General features: G+C 39.2%; 1 pseudogene; it reads left to right on the top strand.

Moving 5' to 3' along the window:
- LOC103560599 (dual specificity protein phosphatase 5 pseudogene) overlaps nucleotides 1–22,773 on the top strand; it is a 29,398-nt pseudogene extending 6,625 nt beyond the window's left edge.
- Nucleotides 22,774–23,016: the final 243 nt, after the last annotated feature.

Genomic DNA, 23,016 nt, shown 5'->3' with positions numbered 1-23,016 from the left:
ACTGAGCATGCTAACCCTTTACCCATCCGTAATATGGGGGAAATCATAGTATCTAGATAAGGGGATCCTTCTGAGGATTAATAGGATCGTACATTTGAAGCCCTTAGGGCAGTGCCTGGATATCGCAAGCACTCAAGTAGCTGTTTTTAAATGGTTTCTTTTCCCATGGAATCTCTTGGCCTTTTGTTTGTTAAGGCTCTGGGAGGTATGACATTGATGTAAACCTTCCTACTGTATTGTAATGTAAGCCCTTTGCAAGCACAGACTTCCTTCAGTCGATCTTAACTTAGCTTCTAACATCAACTTTTGCACCCAGCAGCTGCTATATAAGCATCTGTAGAATTGAATATGCTTGGATTCTATACTAGATTGGAAACTCATTGAGGGTAAGGACCATAACTCATGTTTGTACCCTCCAGGATCCATTTCAGTAATGGATAAAAATAGGTCATAGGAAATAGGCATTATTTTTATCATCAAGTTCTTTTATTTATTTTTCTTTTGAGGAAAAGTAACCCTGAGCTAACATCTGCAGCCAATCCTCCTTTTTTTGCTGAGGAAGACTGGCCCTGCTGTAACGTCCATGCCCATCTTCCTGTACTTTATATGTGGGATGCCTGCCACAGCATGGCTTGACAAGCGGTGCCATGTCTGCACCTGGGATCCAAACCGGCAAAGCCTGGGCCACAGAAATGGAACATGCAAACTTAGCTGTTGCACCACCAGTCTGGCCCCATCAAGTTCCTTTAATCATCGGGCAAATTAAATTTCTAGTTTCTTAAAATGGATGTTGTTGGTTGCTTCCTGAAACTCATTTTTTGCCTCCCTCTCTCCACTCTTCCTGGCCATCAGTGTTCTGACTCTGTTTGGGTGTTCAGGGGTGAATCTCGTTCAGCCCGTCCCAATCCTTGTATTTCCATTCTCCTTGCCAGAGATCAGTTTAGGAAGGTGTAATGATGTATTCTGGCTAATGAGATGCGAAGGGAAGGCTGAGGGAGTTTTCTTTCCTCTTAAAAAGAGATGAACTGGGGAAATGGGCCCTTTTCTGTCTCTGGTTGTTGCAGCTTGGGGTGGTGGTGTTTGGATATGGAGCAGACAATGCAGCTCAGAGGAAGACAGGCTAGGGAAAGGACAAGAGCAAAATGGAAAGACTGCGGGTTTTCAATGAGGTGTTGGCCACTGAAGCAATCAACACTGGATTTCCAAATTTCTTGTTATGTGAGATAATAAACCCCCGTCTTTTCTCAATCATTCTATTTGGCATTTCTCTCTCTTGTCACTGGAAGTTTCCTGATGTACTTTTCCATTTGCTCCTCCCTCTTCCCATTAGGTAAATCCTCCAGGTGGGAGCATTAATAGGAAGAGTGATGGAATGATAAACCACAGGACTGAGGAAGCCTTGAGGAATCCATAAATAACCAGGTATTATTCTCTTTTTTTTTATTGAGGTCATAGCAGTTTATAACGTGAAATTTCAGTTGTACATTATTATTGTCAGTCACCATATGTATGTGCCCCTTTACCCCTTTCATCCACTCCCCAACCACCTTCCCCTCTGGTAACCACTAATCTCTTCTCTTTGTCCATGTGTTTGTTTATCTTCCACATATGAGTGAAATCACTTGGTGTTTGTCTTTCTCTGTCTGGCTTATTTTGCTTACCATGATACCCTCAAAGTCCATCCATGTTGTTGCAAATGGGATGGTTTTGTCTTTTTCATGGCTGAGTAGTATTCCATTGTATGTATATATATACCACATATTCTTTATCCATTCATCATTTGTTGGGCACTTGGGTTGCTTCCACATCTTGACTATCGTAAATAATGCTGCACTGAACATAGGGTTGCACAAGTCTCTTTGAATTGTTGATTTCAAGGTCTTTGGATAAACACCCAGTAGTAGGATAGCTAGGTCATATGGTATGTCTGTTTTCAATTTTTGGAGAAATCGTCATCCTGTTTTCCATAGTGGTTGCACCAGTTTGCATTCCCACCAGGGTTCCCTTTTCTCCACATCCTTTCCAACATTTGTTATTTTTTGTCTTGGTGATTACAGCCATTCTGACAGGTGTAAGGTGATAGCTCATTGCAGTTTTGATTTGCATTTCCATAATGATTAATGATGCTGAACATCTTTTCATGTGCTTATTGGCCATCTCTATATTTTCTTTGGAAAAATGTTTGTTTATATTCTTTGCCCATTTTTTGGTCAGGTTGTTTGATTTTTCGATTGTTGAGTTGTATGAGTTCTTTATATATTTTGGAGATTAACCCCTTCTTGGATATATGAATTGCAAATATTTTCTCCCAGTTGGTGGATTGTCTTTTTGTTCTGTTCCTCATTTCCTTTACCTTGCAGAAGCTCTTTAGTCTGATGTAGTCCCATTTGTTTTTTCTTTTGTTTCCCTTGCTGAGTAGACATGGTCTTCAAAAACATGCTGCTAAGACCAATGTCAAAGAGTTCACTGCTTACTTGTTCTTTTAGGAGTTTTAGGGGTTCAGGTCTCACGTCCAATTCTTTAATCCATTTTGAGTTAATTACTGTGTATAGCATAAGATAATGGTCTACTTTCGTTGTTTTGCATATGCTGTCCAGTTTTGCCAACACAATTTGTTGAAGAAACTTTCCTTTCCCCATTGAATATTCTTGGCTCCTCTGTCGAAGATTAGCTATCCACAGATATGTGGTTTTATTTCTGGGCTTTCAATTCTGTTGCATTGATCTGTGTGCCTGTTTTTGTGCCCCTACCATGCTGTTTTGATTACTATAGCTTTGTAGTCAAGGATTGTGATGCCTCCAGCTTTGTTCTTCTTTCTCAGGATTGCTTTGGCAATTCAGGGTCTTTCAATGTTCCATATAAAGTTTAGGATTCTTTGTTCTATTTTTGTGACAATGTTGTTGGGATTCTGATAGGAATTGAATTGAATATGTAGATTGTTTAGGTAATATGGACATTTTGACTATGTTTATTCTTCCAATCCGTGAGTGTGGAATATCATTCCATTTCTTTATGTCTTCTTTGATTTCTTACAATAATGTCTTATAGTTTTCAATGTATGAGTCTTTCACCTGCTTGGTTAAATTTATTCCTAGATATTTTACTCTTTTTGTTGGGATTGTAAATGGGATTGTGTTCCTGACTTCTCTTTTTGGTTGTTTGTTATTAGGATATAGAAATGCAACTGATTTTTGTAACTCAATTTTGTGCCCTGCAACTTTGCTGTAGCTGTTGATTATTTCCAAAAGTTTTCTCATGGATTCCTTAGGGTTTTCTATATATAGAATCATGTCATCCACAAACATCAAGAGTTTTACTTCTTCCTTTGCAATTTGGATACTTTTTATTTCTTTTTCTTGACTAATTGCTCTGGCCCAAACCTCCAGTACTGTGTTGGATAGGAGTGGTGAGAGTGTGCCCCTTGTCTTTTTCCTGTTCTCAGAAGGGTGGCTTTCAGTTTTTCACCATTACGTATGATGTTGTCTGTAGGTTTGTCACATATGGCCTTTATTTTGTCGAGATACTTTCCTTTTATACCCACTTTATTGAGAGTTTTTATCATAAATGGATGTTGGGTCTTGTCAAATGCTTTCTCTGCCTCTATTAACATGATCATGTTGTTTTTATTCCAGATTTTGTTAATATGGTGTATCACATTTATTGATTTGTGAATGCTGAACCATCCCTGTGTCCATGGTATAACTCCCACTTGATCATGCTGTATGATCCTTCTAATGTATTGCTGTATTCAATTTGCCAATATATTGTTGAGGATTTTCTCATCTATGTTCATCAGCAATATTGGCCTGTAATTTTCCTTCTTTGTGTTGTCCTTTTCTGGTTTTGGTATCAGGTAATTTTGGCCTCATAGAATGAGTTAGGAAGCATTCCATCTTCTTCAATTTTTCAGATGAGTTTGAGAAGGATGGGTGTTTAATCTTCTTTGAATGTTCTGTAGAATTCTCCAGAGAAGTCATCTGGTCCTGAAATTTTGTTTCTTGGGAGGTTTTTGATTACAGTTTCAATCTCTTTACTTGTTATTTGTCTATTCAGAATCTCTATTTATTCTTGATTCAGTTTTGGGATGTTGTATGAGTACAATAATTTATCCATTTCTTTAGGGTGTCCAATTTGTTGGCATATTTTTTTTACAGTATCCTCTTATAATCCTTTGTATTTCTGTGGTATCCATTGTAATTCCTCCTCTTTCATTTCTACTTTTATTTATTTGTGCCTTCTCTTGTTTTTCTTAGTGAGTCTGGCTAAGGGTTTGTCAATTTTGTGTATATTCTCAAAGGAACAGCTCTTAGTTTCATTGATCCTTTCTACTGTCTTTTTGTTTCGATTTCATTTATTTCTGCTGTAATTTTTTTATTGTTTCCTTCTTTCTGCTGAGTTTGGGCTTTGTTCTTTTTCTAATTCTGTTAGGTGTCATTTAAGGTTGCTTATGTGAGATTTTTCTTGTTTTAGGATGTGAGCCTGTATAGCTATTAATTTCCCTTTTGGGACTGCTTTTGCTGCATCCCATGTGAGTTGGTATGGTGTGTTTTCATTTTCATTGTCTCCAGATATTTTTTATTTATCCTTTAATTTCTTCTATCATCCATTTGTTGTTCAATAGCATGTTGTTTAGTCTCCACATTCTTTGTCCTTCTACCAGCTTTTTTCTTGTAGTTGATTTCTAGTTTCATAGCTTTTGGGTCAGAAACGATGCTAGATATGATTTCAGTCTTCTTAATGTTATTGAGGCTTGCTTTGTTTCCCAATATATGGTCTATCCTTGAGACTGTTCCATGCACACTTGAGAAGAATGCATATTCTGCTGTTTTGGGACGGAGTTTTCTATATATATCTATTAAGTCCATCTGGTCTAGTGTTTCATTTAGATCCACTATTTCATTGTTAACTTTTTTTTTTGAGGAAGAGTGGCCCTGAGCTAACATCTGCTGCCAATCTTCCTCTTTTTTGCTGAGGAAGATTAGCCCTGAGCTAACATCCATGCCCATCTCCCTCTACTTTATATGTGGGACACCTACCACAGCATGCCTTGCCAAGCAGTGTGCAAGGTCTGCACTGGGGATCTGAACCATCAAACTCTGGGCTGCCAAAGCAGAATGTGTGAACTTAACTGCTGTGCCACCAGGCCGGCCCCTCCTTGTTGACGTTTTGTCTGGATGATCTATCCATTGAAGGAAGAGGGGTGTTGTGGTCCCCTACTATTATTGTGTTCCTGTTAATATCTCCTTTTAGGTTTGTTAAAAAGTTGCTTTACGTACTTTGGTGCTCCTGTGTTGGGTACATAAGTATTTATAAGTGTTATGTCTTCTTGGTGGAGAGTCCCATTTATCATTAAAAACTGCCCCTCTTTGACTCTCTTTACCTGTTTTATCTTGAAGTCTTCTTTGTCTGATATCAGTTTTGCAAAAGCTGTTTTCTTTTGTTTGCCATTAGCTTGGAGTATTGTCGTCCATCCCTTCACTCTGAGCCAGTGTTTGTCTTTGAAGTTCAGATGTGTTTCCTGGAGGCAGTGTGTTGTTGGGTCTTGTTTTTCAATCCATTCTGACACTCTGTGTCTTTTGATTGGAGAATTCAGTCCATTTACATTTAAAGTGGTTATTGATATATGAGGGTTAATGCTGCCACCTTATCACTTGTTTTCCAGTTCTTCTGCATTTCCTTTGTTTCTCGTCCTGTGTAATTCAGACTACCAATTCAGTTAGGTAGTTTTCTATAATTTTAGTTTGGGTAGTTTTCTCCTTGTTTATCATTTGTGTCTCTGGTCTAATTATTTGTTTAGTGATTACCATTAGGTTGGATAAAAAAGTCTCATGGATGTGATAGTTCATTTTCTAGTAGCCTCTTATTTCCTTAGGCTAAGCTGATTCCATCCCTCTCCTCTTCCCCTTCTAAGTTATTAGTGTCATATCTTATTCCATCTTGTGTTGTGAGTTTGTGGTTAAAGTGATGAGATTTTATTTGTTATGGTATTTTCCTTCCATTTATCTTTAATGATATAGTTAAATATTTACTAACCTGTTCTCATAGAGAGCTGCAATTTTCTGATTATTGCCTTCCTATTTATCTCCTTGCTCAGGGGTTTGTAATCCCTTTCCTATTTTATTTTCTGATATTAATGACTTCTTCGGGATTTATTGTGTGAGGGTATCTCATGGCAATGAACTCCCTTAGCTTTTGTTTATCTTGGAAAGTTTTCCTTTCTCCATCATCTCTGAAGAATTTTTTCACTGGATAGAGTATTCTTGGCTGAAAGTTTTTGTCTTTCAGAATTTTGAATATATCATTCCACTCTCTCCCAGCCTGTAAGGTTTCTCCTGAGAAATCCACTGAAAGCCTGATACAGGTTCCTTTGTAGGTTATTTTCTTCTGCTTTGCTGCCCTTAATATTTTTTCTTTGTCACTGGCTTTTGCCAGTTTTACTACTATATATGCCTTGGAGAAGGCATTTTTAAAATTGATGTAGTTAGGAGCTCCATTGGCTTCTTTCACTTGTATTTCCAGCTTCTTTCCTAAATTTGAGAAGTTCTCCACTAGTATTTATTTGAACAAGCTTTCTGCTCCATTCTCCCTCTCTTCTTCCCCTGGAATACCTATAATCTTCATGTTGCATTTCCTAATTGAGTCAGATATTTCTTGGAGAATTTCTTCATTTCTTTTTAGTCTTAGTTCTCTCTCCTCCTCCATCTGAAGCATTTCTATATTTCTGTCCTCTAAATTGCTATTCAGTCCTCTATAATACCAGCTCTACTTTTTAGGGAATCTAGATTTTTCTTTCTCTCATCCATTCTGTTTTTCATGTCCAGCAGTTCTGATTGGTTCTTTATAGTTTCAATCTCTTTTGTGAAGATGTTCCTGATTTCATTTAAATGTCTTTCTGTATTTTCCTGTAACTCATTGAGTTTTTTATGATAGCTATTTTGAATTCTCTGTCATTTATTTTATGAGTTTCTGTGCCTTCAGGATTGACTTCTGGGTACTTGTTGTTTTCCTTATGATCTGGAGATTTAAGATATTTTTTCATGCTGCTTGATGGTGTGGGTTTTTGCCTCCACAAAGTGATAGTATCTGGTTGCAGCTTCCACCTGCTGCCAGTGAGTGGGGAATTAAGAGATGTGTATTCTGAGCCTGCCACAATCCATGGCTCCCTAGCTCCAGCTGTTGGCTCCTTTTCTTTCTATGAGGTGGTCTGGCCAATCATAGAGCTGGAGCACTGGGCAGGGGGAGGGGCACTGTCTTTCGCCTGCATGATCTCAGGGACATTCTCCCTGGGCCCTCGCTATTTGCTCTCCTGTGGTGCTAGCTTGATGAAGACATCCCTGCAATAGCTTAGTCACCTCTATGTTTGGGGCTTTCCCCAGAGGTTGTGAGGGAACTTGGAGAGTGATTGTGTTCCTTTGGAGGACCACCCCCCACCTTTCCTCTCAGAGCTGTGGCCAGTCCCATGGTCCCTTCTGTTCAAAAACTAAATCTCCCCCTTACCACCTTCCATTTCCTCTGATGTGCCCAGCACCACCACCTTCCTACGTATGGCTGTGTGGGTCTCTCAGACATCTTTTGTGTTGTGTGAATGTCCTCTGTTGGTGCACTAATGTCCTTTTTGTTGTATCATAGAGGGGAGAGTTCAAGGGGAGAGCTCACTCTGCCATGATGCTGAAGTCACTCCTCCAGTAGTTCTATTTTTAATTTTTTGAGGAACCTCCATACTGTTTCCCATAGTGGTTGCACCAATTTACATTCCCACCAACATTACATGAGGATTCCCTTTTCTCCACATCCTTGCCAATATGAGTTATTTCTTGTCTTTTTGATAATAGCCATTCTGACAGGTGTGAGATGATATCACATGGTGGTCTTGATTTGCAATTCTCTCATGATTTGTGACCTTGAGAAGTTTTTTCTGTTTTTTGTTTTTCGTTTTGAGGAAGATTGGCCCTGAGCCAACATCTGCTGCCAATCATCCTCTTTTCTGCTGGGGAAGACTGGCCCTGAGTTAACATCCATGTCCATCTTCCGTCACTTTATATGTCGGATGCCTACCACAGGATGGCTTGACAAGCAGTGCATAGGTCCACTCCTGGGATCTGAACTGGTGACCCCAGGCTGCCAAAGCAGGATGTGTGAATTTAACTGCTGCACCACTGGGCCAGCCTCAACATTGAGCAGTTTTTCATGTGTCTGTTGGCCATCTTCATGTCTTCTTTGGAAAATGTCTATTCAAGTCCTGTACCCATTTTTCAATCAAATTGTTTGTTTTTTTGATATTGAATTCCTTGTCTACTTTGGATATTAACTCTTTATTGGATATATCATTTGCAAATATCTTCTCCCATTTAGTAGGTTACCTTTTTGCTTTGTTGATTGTTTCCTTCACTTTGCAAAAGCTTTTTATTTTGATGTAGTCCAATTTATTTATTTTTGCTTTTGTTGTCCTTACCTGAGGAGACACATCCAAAATATATTGCTAACACAGATGTCAAAGACTTTATTACCTATGTGTTCTTTTAGGAGTTTTATGCTTTCAGATCTTATATTTAAGGCTTTAATTCATTTTTAGTTTATTTTTGTATACAGTATAAGAAAGTTGTCCAGTTTCGTTCTTTTGCATGTATCTGTCTAGTTTTCCTAACACTAACTGTTGAAGAACACTAACTGTCTTTTCCTCATTGTATATTTTGCTTCTTTTGTCCTAGACTAATTGACCATATAGGTTTCAGGGCTCTCTATTCTGTTCCATTCATCTATGTGTCTGTTTTTGTGCCAGTGCCATGCTGTTTTCATTACTGTAGCTTTGGGGTATAGTTTGAAGATGGGGAGCATGATGCCTCCAGCTTGGTTCTTGTTTCTCAAGATTGCTTTGGCTATTTGAAGTCTTTCGTGGTTCTATGCAAACAGGAGGACTATTTGTTCTATTTCAGTGAAAAATGCCATTGCAATATTAACAGGGATTACATTGAATCTCTCCTATGTTGGGTGCATAGATATTTACAAGTTTTATATCCTCTTGTTGGATTGTTTTCTTTATCATTATGTAATGTCCTTCTTTGTCTCTTGTTAAGTTTTTGTTTTAAAGTCTATTTTGTCTGATGTAAGTATTGCTACCTTAGCTTTCCTTTTGTTTACTTTTGCTTGGAATATTTTTTTTCTATCCCTTCACTTTCAGTATATGAATGTATTTAGATCTGAAGTGTGTCTCTTGTAGGTAGCATATATATAGGTCTTGTTTTTTTAATCCATTCAGCCACCATATGTAATTTATTTACTTACTTATTTATTTATTTTTGGCATGGAAAAGTGTCCCTGAGGAAACATATGTGCCAATTTTCCTGTATTTTGTATTTGGGAAACTTCCTCAGCATGGCTTGATGAGTGGTGCATAGGTCCACATCCAGGATCCAAACCAGCAAAGCCCAGGCTGCCAAAGAGGAATATGTGAACTTAACCACTATGCCATTTGGCTGGCCCCACCCTGTGTCTTTTCAATGGAGTATTTAGTCCATTTACATTTTCATAAATTATTTAAGTAATATGTTCTTATTGCCATTTTGTTAATTGTTTACTGATGTTTTTGTAGTTCTTCTCTTGTTCCTTTCTTCTTCTCTTGCCCTTTTCCATTGTGATTTGATGACTACTTTTAGTGTTATATTTTGATTCCTTTCTCATTATTTTCTCTGTGTCTATTATAGTTTTTTGGTTTGTGGTTACCACAGAATTCATAGGTAACAATATTTACTTCTTGGTGTAGCTGCCAGCATAACATTCTTAACTATTAATCTTAATGTAGCATGCTAATAAAATATCCCTCTAACTCAAGAAAGTTATTTTTGTTGTCTTGTTTTTATATATGATGAAGCAATTAATTTGTTGATTTGTTAAGATGTTGCTGTTGGGTTTTTTTCCTCCCTTATATTCAATCAGAAATAAAGAAGGAAATAACCAGTAAACTATTTATCCACACCTATATTCTCTACCTTAAGTTCGCTTGTTTCAGCTGATGCACTTTAAAAGAACAACGGAACCTCTAGAAATATCAGGTGCCTGAAGACCCTAACAAATTCTGTGGCCAAGTCAATCGCTAACTTCATCATTCTTTTAGACAAGAAACATTTCTTTTCTTTTAGTTTTGGTCCCTTGAAAGCCAGTTTTTATTATAAGTGAGTGTTTGGGTCCCTATGTTTCTCCAGAGTGTGGCCACTGTGATAGGAAAATGTGATGGGACTAGCTTAAGTCCTGCAAACCGCTTATACAAAGATGTTCATATACATGATACAGTGCATTGGCTTGGCTACTGCTACCTTCCATCACACACTCCACTAACTTTTGGGACATGAAGTTCACAGGGTTGCAGGTTCATTGCTGGTTTTACAAGAAGCGTGAGAAGGCTGGTGTTTTCTCGAAAAGTCAGTGTAGGGAAAGACACAAGAAGTCAGTCTCCTTTGAACAGGCTCTTAGTATTACAGTGCTGGAAAAGATCTCATGGGTAATCTGGTCTCTCTTCCTGCCCAAAGTAGAATCCCTTCTATTTTACATTAGGTAAATGTTGGCACCCACCCATTGCCTACCATGCGGACTTCATTCACTTACTTTTTCTCTTACTCCTTCATTGACAATTGATTATCAAGACTTTCTTATCAAGCTTCTAGTGACAGGATAGCCTTAAACACCAAGAGGATATTTGAACTAACAAATGTTACTTCTTTCATGTTTTAAAAATGTGGGAGTGCGTGTTTGTGTGCTTGTGTGTATGTGTGCGTGGAAGAGTTTTTGCATCAAAGGTGATCAATTATTTCCCAAGATTCTCAGGTGACTACTCTTCACGCCAAGATGATGATTGAGAATTCATTGTGCCTTTCATGGAGAAATGTATTTTGGGTTTTTTTTTGTTGTTGTTCTTTGGAACTATATTTCATAATTGGTCAATGTTTAGGTTTCTGTATTCTTCAGAGTAGGTACTGTGGAATATAAAATCAAAATTTATCTCACTTTAATTTGTCCCAAATAATTGTTAAACATCAACATAATGGAGCTACCCTCAAACTTTCTGGTTAGTCAGGTGATAAGCAGGCCATCCCAAGTTAGTAACCATCAACCTGGGAAACATTAGAGCTGTTTCCCCTCTCCCCTTCTCTTCAAGAGCATTCGATGGGCAGGCTTCTCCAGGAAGTCAGCAACTCCACGGGAAGCTTTCAAAGATGTACTTAACAGCCTCAGTGACATCACTTAATCAATACACATCGAGATCTTGAGTAAATTTTATTAATTGCTCAGTAATCAGCATGGCTCACACGGGGAAATTAGAAAAGATGTTCTAGCTCACAATATGTGATATGAGAGACCCTGACACTCAGTCAGCAGTTCTGGTTGGCATCTTACCATTCCCTTCTATTACCTCCTCCTTGCTTCTTTGCTCTCTTGCCTTTCATTCCTCCCTTCTCTCCCTGAGAGTCAGGCTAGTAGAGTTGGCTCTCTAGTCACACCTGCCTTCAGACCCCAGCTGTGCTGTTTACAGGTAGGGTAATCACAGATACAGTAACTCTCAGAGTCCTGCTTTCCCTGTCTCTACAATGAGAGAAAGTGATTTGTCCTTTATAGGACTGGTGTGAGGACTAAATGAGATAATGTGTGTAAAGTGCACACACAGTGGCTCACTAAATGGTAATTTCTTCTGCTTCTTTTCTCCTCTATTCTGATTTCCTCAAGTGTTAACATTTCATTCCATTCCGGAGGATTTTGCTTTACTTTTCTCCTTCTTTCCTCTCTTTCATACCTGGTGTGCCACCAGGAAGCATTACTTGGTTTCTATGATTGTGCTCATGGTTAATAAGCTGCTGAGCCTTGCTCTAGAGAAAAGTAGCTTCAAAGGAAGGTAGATATAGATGTAGATATAGGTATAGATTATAGAGATAAAAAGAGATAGAGATAGATAGAAGTGATTGTCCATCCTGCCATGCTGAGTGGCATTTTTTTCCTAGTTTAGAGAGAAAAATCTGCCCTGGTTTTCCAGTAGACTGACTGACATAGTCTTTATGGGGGGATCTGGTAAGAGCTCGGTTAGCCTTGGCAGAGCAATGCTAGTCAGGGGGCTGTCACATAAGTGGTCTGCATGACTCTTGACACAACAGAGTTTTTCCCTGAAGGCCTTTTTAACCTGAGAATACCACTTAACCCAAGAGAGAAGGCAGCAGAGAGAGAAGCAACAAGTCTGTTGCCAACATGAGTCCTCACTAATCATCAGGAAAATGCAAGTCAAAACCACAATGAGATAGCGCCTCACGCTTGTCAGAATGGCTATTATCAAAAAGACAAAAAATAACAAGCGCTGGAAAGGATGTGGAGAAAAGGGAATCCTTATGCACTGATGATGGGATGTAAACTGGTGCAGCCACTATGGAAAACAGTATGGAGGTTGCTCAAAAACTTAAAACTAGAACTACCATATGATCCAGTGATTCCATTTCTGTGTATATAACTGAAGGAAATGAAATCACTACAGATATCTGAGCCCGTATGTTCATTGCAGCATTATTTACAATAGCCAAGACATGGAAATAACCTAAGTGTCTATCAATGGATGAATGGATAAAGAAAATGTGTATATATAATACAATGTAACATTATTCGTTATAAAAAAGAAGGAAATCCTGACATTTGTGGCAACACGGATGAGCCTTGAGGGCATTATGCTGGGTGAAATAGTCAGACAGAGAAAGACATTTACTGTATGATCTCACCTATATGGGGACTCTAAAAAAAACCTGGGAAACATTAGAGCTGTTTCCCCTCTCCCCTTCTCTTCAAGAGCATTCGATGGGCAGGCTTCTCATTGAATTAGAACATAGTGATGGTTTCCAGCATTGGGGGTGGGGGTGGGATGGGTGGAGGTGGTCAGAGGGTACAAATTTCCAGATGTAAGATGAACAAGTTCTGGGGTTGTGATGTACAGCATGGTGACTACAGTTAACAACACTGTATTGGATACTTGAAGTTGCTAAGAGAGTGGATCTTAAATGTTCTCACCACATACACACAAGGTTAACTATGGAGGTGATGGATGTGAGCTAACCTTATTGTATAATCATTTTGCAGTATATACATATACCAAATCATCATGTTATACACATTATAATATATTTCCTTGTGACATATATGACATAAACATGAGTTTGTTATACGTCAATTGTATCTCAATAAAGCTGGAAAAAAACATGCTTACTTAAAGGCTGAGAGCAGTTATTCAAAGAATAATAATGAAATAACATTCATCAGACATTGAGCACCTTGAAAATCTTTAGTATATGTGTAGGCCATGGGTTTTCTTTTGATTTTTTATCATTTTTATACTGCAGTGTATTTACAAAGTATGAGTTTTTGTCAATTCTCTAATATTTGTGAAAAATATAATGTATGTATCTTCACATACATATGTATTTGTAATTGCATGTATCTCACATTCTGGCAATTTATTTTAGTGCAATATTCTTGGTATAAAATTCTGCAATGTCCTCATCCTTCCACTAGAGCGTAGCCCGTACACATTTAACAGCAATTCCAGGTGGACAGTGGATAAGGTCATCCTCAGTCAGAGCTTTGTCATAAAAGATTAGTGGCTTAATCTCAACAAGGAAAGTTTGACCTTGATCATAGTTTCTTCTTTTTTCTCTTCCAGAAATTCCACATCGGACAGGACCACAAAAAAAAGATCACCTTGACCAAGAAACTATAATCTCAGCCCTTCAAAACTTGACTATAGCTCAAACATATAAAACAAGGTTTCTCTTCCTTTTAATTTTTTTAGTAAATAAGCAATACTCACATAGTTCAAAATGTGGAAAGGCATATACCGTGAAGCTCCCTCCCAATCCCTTCTCCACTCTTTTTATACAAACTATATCTGTTCACACTGTGTATCACGTTGTCTCCCTTCTTTTGTAAGAGAATATTTTGGAGACCGTTCTTCATCAGTCCATAAAGAACCTTCTCCTTCTTTCAGATGGCTCCTCAGTACCCAATGTATGGATGTATCATGCTTCATTTTTCTCCTTTCCTGTTGGTGGTCATTTAGTTTTTTCCAGTCTTTGCTATTTCAGATAATGCTGCTGTGACTGGGAAGACAAAAGGTGGTTTCTCAGCCTGCTCTTATAGCCGTGCCAGGACACAGGCTTTTCCTGATAGCCTGTCCCAGGAAAATCACTTAGCACCTCAGGAACGTCCTTAAATGTTCTGGAAGTCTCCACGGCTGAAATTCTTCCCAGTCCTTCCCCTCGAACACCCACTGATATTTTATGCCATGGCCCCTCCCCCCCCCATTTCTCTCACGACTTCTACATCCCTACTTGGTCCTCGCTGCCCAACTTCTTGGGTTGGTTTCTGATCACAGAGACTCCTGACTGGCTCTGATCGCCTTCTCCTCCCTATGGCCCTGTCACCTCTTGTGATTTGAAATTTTCACCTTCGTCACTCCTGCAGGGAGCTCTTCACCAAAGATGGGCTTGCAGTGAGTACAGGTTCTTTTTTATTTAAAAAAAAAAGTGATTTTTTTTAAAGCTCAAAGGATAAAGAAGATAAACTTTTACAGATAATTGTACCATCAAGAAATACCTGCTGTGCATATTTGTTTACATAGATTTCCCATCTTTATATCAAACACGTGAGTATAATTACATGTGTATTTATGTGTGTAATCATTTACATCTTCTACATATGTTATACCAACTCTACATTTTGCATTTGATATTATAAATCTTATAGGCATTTTCTCTTGCCATTAATATTCTTCATAAAGATTATTTTTCATGTTTTGTATATTTATTTGTATGGACCATAGCTCACTTAATTTTTCTTTTGTTGCACTTTTAGATTGCTCCTCTCCCTTTGTTTTTTTGTTAATATAAATAAAGCTGTCAGTTTCTTCACCAGTACACGTTCTTGGTTGAGTCAGGACTCTGTCTGTCTACCGGGCATCCCAACTGACCATTAACTGACCCGGCTGCCTTCTTCCTGAGATTGTCTCTCCCAGATGTGCATTACTCTCTAGGCCCCACACTGCTTTCTCTCATGAGCTGGGGAGGCTGTTTTGAAAGTGACCCAGTGTTTCCTGTGGTGAAACTGGACTAGGTAAAGGGTTAGGGAACAGATTAACTTTGATTGTGTCATATTACGTGATGGGAGCTCTATATGTGTTCTCTCATGTAATTCTCAAAATGACCTTGTGTGAGGTTGTTTCACGGTCTCATTTTATAGATGAGGAGACTGCGGCTCAGAGACGATGAGTAACTTGTTCAAGGTCACACAGCTGGTAAAGAACAGAGCCAGGATTTGAACTCAGGTAGGCCTTACTCTAAAGCCTACATCCACTAGAGAGACGGTTCAGTGATTAAGGTGGATCTTAAAATAGTTTGGTAGAGGCCAAAGCAGTGGGGTGCTGGCAAAATGGATCTTTGGAAAAGAAAACAAAACAAAAACTGGATCTGTAGAGTTTGCCAATTCCTGTGGTCTAAATACTCCCACCATCACTGATTTCAAGCTGCCAAAGCTTTAAATGATCCACTTATAAAATTCCTGGACATGTAACAATCAGGGCACGTGGACACATACAGCTCCTTCATACCAAGGGCAAAGGTTCAATTACTTACTTCCCGGAGATGTGTGTTTTCTGCACTCTGAGTTCTGATTGGTTAATTAAGTAAAAATGATGACCTCATTTCTAAGTTAGGTAACTGTAGACATTCACAAAGTCCTTCTAAAAATCAGATTTTCATGGCATCTTTAAAGTTCTCTGAAATTCAGTTACTATTAGGCAACATATCTCCACACTACTGAGAATTTTTTTTCCATATGTGAGTGGCTTACAGTGTTTGTAACTGATTCTGGGAATCCCATCTTTCTCAGAGCATAAGAAGTAAGATCAAAAGACAGGCTAGTGATAAGTTGCTAGGATGTAGTCGAAGAAAAAATTAATTCACCAAGTCTGCACTTCGTAGATTAGACTATCAATAGAATGTGTAATGAGAGCCTGCCACAAGCATAGTTTTAATCAGTGATGGAAATAGGTGGGTGGGAGAAATGTGCAGGAATTATTCCTGGGACTTTCCAGCACTTCCAGGGGGAAAACCACTGAAGAAATACATATGATTGAACAATAATTGAGTGAAAGCAGACTTACAACTGGGCAGGTAACATGTGGTACCTTGGATTCAGTTGAGGTGGGGGAGAGAGAAGGAGTAGGAGAGACTTGGTGTCTGTTTAGACATTGAGGGTGTGAACCCTGTTGTCAGACTTAAAGGCATGAAAAAGTTAATTGCTCCTGATTGAAATGAAGGTAAATCTTAAATTTCTGTCTTTAACTCTGACTTCACTCTAGCTCCAGCTTCATAAATGCAGTTGCTTCCTTGCCCCTTCAAGTGGGTGTCCAGTAGGCATCTCAATATCAGAAACACAGAGCAGCCCTGGGTTCCACAGTCAGTCCTCTCCCAGTCTCCTCCTCAAATCGCCTGAACTCTAGGACCGAGCTGGTGCACTCCACTAACTAGAGAATGTGAAATCCTCTAGTCAATAAGCTTCAGTAACACCAAAAAATACTAATAAGCCAGATCCCCCTCAGAAAAGGCAACTTGATCCTTGTACTTTAACAAAGCAGCATAATATTGGAATAGCTAGGATGTGCCTCTTCAGCAAATTTCTGGACCACAGATTTCCATCAGTAGTTACTAGGGATTAATTTTTTTTGAACAGCTACAAATTCGTAAGTTCACATTGTCTATCTTTTTGAGGTCTATCCAAGGGTGGCACAGATCAGGGTGGAATGGAGCAGAGTGAAGGATGGAAAAGTACAGATCCTTTAAAATGGGCTTATCAAAGCCCAGCCAGTAGGACTCATAAGGCATTCTCAAAGGGTATGAAGTGTAGGGGAGCAGGATTTGTCACCCCAGAATGTGTCCCTTCAGCTTATTTATTTATTAATTTATTTATTTCGTAAGGAAGATTGGCCCTGAGCTAAAATCTGTTGCCAGCCTTCCTCTTTTTGCTTGAGGAAGATCATCACTGAGCTAACATCTGTGGCAATCTTCCTCTATTTCATATGGGATGCTGCCACAGTGTGGCTTGATGAGTGGTGCTAAGTCCACACCCAAGATCCGAACCTGTGAACACTGGGCTACAGAAGCAGAGTGTACGAACTTAACCACTACACCACTGGGCTGGCCCCTGGCTTGATTATTTTTGAGAACAAAAGACTCAGGAAGAAACTTTGACCTTCCCTGTAACTACCTAAAAGTATTAAAGAAAGAAAGCCTGTTTCAAGGAGCTATCACCATACATAACTACAGTATAATATGAACTAGGCCCTTTGGTCAAAGTCCTCACCATGTCCTATTGCCTTTGCCAGGCATAGCAAACATTTGCTTTCCCATCTCCATGTGACTGCCTTCCTCTCCTTTGAAGTCCCAAACCACTACCCCCAATATTCTCCTTTGTCTTTAGCTGAAGATGGTGTTTAAGGTGGTGGCTTTGGCCGTTTTGGCAAGTTACTCAGTTTTACTGGGTTTTGCTGATGTATATATGTTATTAAACTTTGTCTGATTTTTCTCCTGTTATTCCATCTCACATCAATTTAATTCTTAGACCAGTGTCAATCCAAAATGACTAATATCCTTTTGATAGATAAGAGAAAAAAGGTGAGTTTTACTTGAGCCAAACTGAGGATTATAACCCAAGAAGGCATTTTCCTGAAAGGAAGAAAGCTTCCAGAGAAGCGTGGTATTCAGTACATCTTATACCTTTTTAGAACAAAGAGCATACATTAAACATTCCAGGATATATATTCATAAAACTTTCAAAGATGTATTCAGTCTCAAATTAGCAGGTGAACATGACCCTGATGTCTGGAAAGGGACTAAAATGTGCATTACTAATAGGGCCTTATGGATACTGACATAGGAGGGGAAGTATGCATTCTCATCTTCAGGGAGTGTATTCTTTACTTTAATGGTTAAAGCAGAGGTACAATGTATGTTTGGTAGGCCATAAGTCAGGCTTTTTAGTTCAAGCTGGATCAGTTTTGAACCTAAATAGTTACCCCATATACCTCAATATGTGAAAATCTCCTGTCATTTCTCCCTTTTGATCAGTAATCTTTTGATAGAAAGCCTTGATGATCAAGATATTGTCCCAGGGTGCCTGGGTGGTTGCTGCCTGCCCCGGGTCCATCACGTCCCTCAGTGCTAGGCTTGTATTTAATTGACTTGCCCAGGTATCCATGTTGGGGATAAATATTCAGATACAGTGGACAAGCCTAGACGTATATATTAACAAGGGAAGTATTTCCTAGCTTACGTAATTTGTCAGTTATTTTTAGATAATGGCACATACGTCATGCATGTGCTTTTACATGACTTCCTATGCTTACATTGTTTACAACAATTATAGAACAGATAACACTTGAAATGATTAGTTTAAAAATGAGTTCTTAGGCATAGTCTTTATCAGAAAAGGAAATTCATCTATACTTCTAAGATTGATCAACCAGCTCAAGTCACTTTGCAATCATTAATCTAGCCTGCACGCCCGTCTTACAATGCTGAGTAAAGAAAACAGTGATTAGTTTGAATATTATGATTAATACAAGAATTCCAAGGAGTAATAGAAGTAGGAATTTCAATCCAGATCACAAAAGGGAACCAATACCTGAAGGGAGCCAACCAAACAAATCAAGACTGGATGTAGGATCACTTAAGACATTCACCTGCTTTTTCATATGCTTTAGCTGAGATGACACACTGGAAGATTCATCAGGTATAAGAAAACAGCACTTAGTTTGAATGACAACACATATCACCTTGGAGTACAGTTAAAATATCTAAGGCAATTCTATTTTGAAGGACAGCCTATCTCATTACAGACATTTCAGTATTTAATAAGGCTATTCCTGCTTGGCTATCATTAAGGGCTTGTTGAGTAAATTTATTCAGGGCTCCTATATGTGATATAACATCTTCTGGCTCCAAGGAAAGAACATATATAGCCATGAGGAGCTCATGCCAGTGGAACACTGAACGAGCCCATCTGGCCTTCAGGAGAGGAAGACAGGAAACAGTTGTTAGCTCAGGGCAAATCTTTCCCTGCATCCAAGGGAAACCCGGGGTGCAGTTACCTAGCCATCCAGGTGGTATCCAAGTTCATAAATTTGTTCTCTATAACCAGTGACTTCCATTAGGAGCCACCCAATAAATGCCTGGCCTCCAAAACCAATCTGTTCCAAACCAATCACTTTCTTTAATTATGATACTATTCTGAAAAGCTTAAATGGAAGAATTATAAATGCATATATGGTTTAAGCACTACAAGGGTTTAAATGAGCACATAGGAGCTTGGGAACACAGGCCTGGTCCATTGTCTTGGAACAGCTGTCTATAACAGGAATGGTTTTCTTCTCATCCTGGTTTGGAGGATTTGTCTTTGTCAAAGTCAAGTGTCAGAAATAGGAGTTGAAATCCACTCAGGCAGAGATTTTTTTAATGAGAAATATGAATCCATAGGTCTACGCCCTTTAATTTTACAGCACATGGATTGGTTAAGAGTATCTATTATGGTTCTTTCAACAGGGCTCCAGAGACTCTTTGATGCCTCTTCCAATATATAAAATCTCCAGGTTGCATCTCCCAGGAGCTCTCTGAGAAAGGAATCAGCTACTAACCTTTCATTTCTTTTAAGTACCTCAGTGAGACCTTGACAAGAATGTAATACATCTCCCTTAAGCAAAGTTGGTTCATACATTTCCTTATCTAATTGTATAGGCCGCCCTGTTATTATTTCAAAATGAGACAGCTGATGTTTACCAAAAGATCTAAGATCAAGAAGTACTAGCAGAAGAGCTTTTGGCCATGAGAGATTAAATGCTTCTGGAAGTTTGCCAATTGAGTTTTTTTTTTTTTTTTTTAAGATTTTATTTTTTTCCTTTTTCTCCCCAAAGCCCCCCGGTACATAGCTGTATATTCTTCGTTGTGGGTCCTTCTAGTTGTGGCATGTGGGACGCTGCCTCAGCGTGGTTTGATGAGCAGTGCCATGTCCGCGCCCAGGATTCAAACCAACGAAACACTAGGCCACCTGCAGCGGAGCGCGCGAACTTAACCACTCGGCCATGGGGCCAGCCCCAAGTTTGCCAATTGAGTTTTGATTGTGCTATTAATTCTTTCCACCAATCCTGAGGATTGGGGATGATAAGACTTTGTAAGAATTCCTCAAACAGGAATTATCTTTTCCAATAATAATTTACCTACTGCTAAAGTCATCACTCTTCTGCAAGGAAAGGCCTCAACCCAACGTGAGAAAATACAGGTCATTAACAAGATATATGCTTGAGATGGTGGCATTTGAAGAAATGGTCCCTTAGGAAAGGGAAAGTGACCTTGAAACCCATGAAGTGTTTTCCCAGGATTATATTTAGGACATAAAGTACAATGAGCATTTGCCTTATGAGCCACTGTAGGAGAAAATTTCCAAAAATATGGTTTTCCCCATAAAATCAATTTTTCAGGTGACCAACAGATATTTAATGTATATGCTGGAGCAGTGACAATTGTGCTCCAATAGGCACTGTGGTTTCTTATCAGGTCCAAACCACATCGGCATGGTGGTGTCAAAAATTACCCCTTTCTGTTGCCATATTTGTTTTTCATCTTCTGTGGCAATTTCTTAGGACTTAGAAGGAAACCTTCCTCTGGGTTAGCAGGGTTAACAGAGCAGTGGACATTCTTGAGGTGGACAGGGTATCCATTCTGGTTATGTCACTACTTACCTTTTAGGTAAGACCCATCTGTAAAGCAAATCAGATAAGAAAATGCAGTCATGGTCATTTTCCTCCTGTGGTACTAGAAGCAAGGTAGCAGGTTTAAGATAATGAATAATATTTTCCTATGCAATATAACCTAGGAAGGTTTATCATCATTTACTTGACAATGCTTCTTAGGCAATTTAACATGCTAAATAAACCTAATTAGTTTAGTATCCCCCTTTTTATGGGAAGAGAATAAGTTCTTTGAAAAGTCCCAGGGGCCCTCTGAAAATTTTCAACATTACTTTCATGTCAAAAGAAAGACATCATTTAGGATTTGAATTTTGGGAAGCATATTGAAAATACCAAAAGGTTTTAAAACACTCAGTCAAACAAGGTCAAGTGTTTGCTGATCTTGTGTTGCTGTCAAACACTGGTTGCTGTGAAATAATGCTTAGTTATCCATTTAACCACAGTGACAACAGATGTTAAAGGCAAGCAGTTAAAAAAAGAAACCCTTAGTTCTTTTCATAGAGAGATTTCAGCCTTTTAGGACATAGGAAATTATTTTGACAAAACATAGAATTTCCATCTTTTAGGCCTTTTCTGCTTGTAAATTGTTTCTAGCGCAAGAGTTTGAATAAAATTAAATATTCATATTTCCCAGTCAAATAATAGTACACCTTCCAGATGTTCCAGCACCTGGTTTAAGAGCCCTGACACTATGTCAAGTTTCCACCAACCTGTGAAACAACTGTGTACAGATGGGTGGGGCTGCAAATGTGAGTGAGCTCAAGATGTGATTTCTACATTTACTTTTAGATTTAAACAGAAAATTTTAAGGATGATTTACGATCTTTGGGGTTCATCCCTAAGTTCCTTAAATTTAATGTCACTGATAATTAATTGTGAACTCTATAATTCTGAGCCAAATAGCTGACCTAGTATTGACAGATCTTACCATTTTATGGATATGTTATGTAAGAGGAAACCCCTAAATCAAAAATCTTAACCCCCATCAATAGCAGCATTTTTGTGTTGTTGTTGTTATAGAAATCCTTGCCAACTCTGAACTGAAATAATTAAATTTGCATGGAATCTGTGTTTAACCACATGGGGAGAAATATGTTGGAGAATATATAGTTTCAGAGACTTAGAAAATGTAAATTAGGGCTTCTGAGGTGGTGAGTGGCTGTGTCAGCCAGCAGCAGCCCTGTGGGTCTACTTGCTCCAAGGGGGGTATGAGACCTTTTACTCAGAAGCTCCTGAGTGTTGTGTGAATTTAAAACCCATTTCACAAGAGGAGGTTGAAATGAAAAAGCCCTCATTAACCAGTGTGGGAAACCAGCACTTGACACCAGCTACAAGCTGACTTCTGAGCAGGGTGGCCCAGTTGCAATCCTTCTATGCCTCAACTTTGGAAGTGCCCACTGTGCATCCAAGTGCAAAATCCACACCAGCCTGAACATCATGGTCCTGCTGAATGTCTCTCAGCAGCCCTCCAAGGTCTGTGTGGCCCACCTGCAATACTAATGGACCCCTGTGGAAGACAGCCACGTGATTGACGTTAACTCCCACTTTCGAGAAGCAATAGACTTCATTGACTGTTTAGGGGGAAGGGAGCAAAATCCTGGTCCTCTGTGAGACTTGGATCTCCTGTTTACACTCCATCTGCAAGGATTATCTCATGAAGACCAAGCAGGTGGCCTGAAGGACGCCTTGGACTGCATCGAGCAGAAGAATATGATCTCACCCAACTTTGGCTTCATGGACCAACTTCTGCAGTATGAATCTGACATGTTCCACATCCACCCCAAGGCTCCCTTCTGCCAAGGGAGGCAACAGCTTTTCATTTACAGCCCACTTGCAGCCACTGGGCCTGAAGTGCAGGATTTTACTGAACATGCCCTGCCTCCCCGCTGGCACCAGTGCCCACGCACTCTAAAGTCTCAGAACTCAGCAGGAGCCCCAAGACTGTGGCCTCATCCTAAAACTGGGATTGGGGAACCAGCCCAGCCCCACCAGCAACTGGGATTTTTTTTTTTAAGAATCTAGACATTTCCTATTTGTGCAATAATGAAAACCTCACTCTTTCTGGCAGCCCCAGTGGGATAGAGAGTGGCCACTAGGCTTGCAGATGAACTTCAGACTGACCAGGGGGATAGGTTCACAGCACCAAAGAAAGGTGGAGCCATTATGAGAGCACAGTGTGTGTGACTCCTTCACTTCCAGAC

Source organism: Equus przewalskii, chromosome 22, assembly GCF_037783145.1.
Source record: "Equus przewalskii isolate Varuska chromosome 22, EquPr2, whole genome shotgun sequence".
NCBI lineage: Eukaryota > Metazoa > Chordata > Mammalia > Perissodactyla > Equidae > Equus > Equus przewalskii.
The sequence above is the reverse complement of the archived record's forward strand: the minus strand, read 5'-3'. Positions and strand labels throughout refer to the sequence as shown.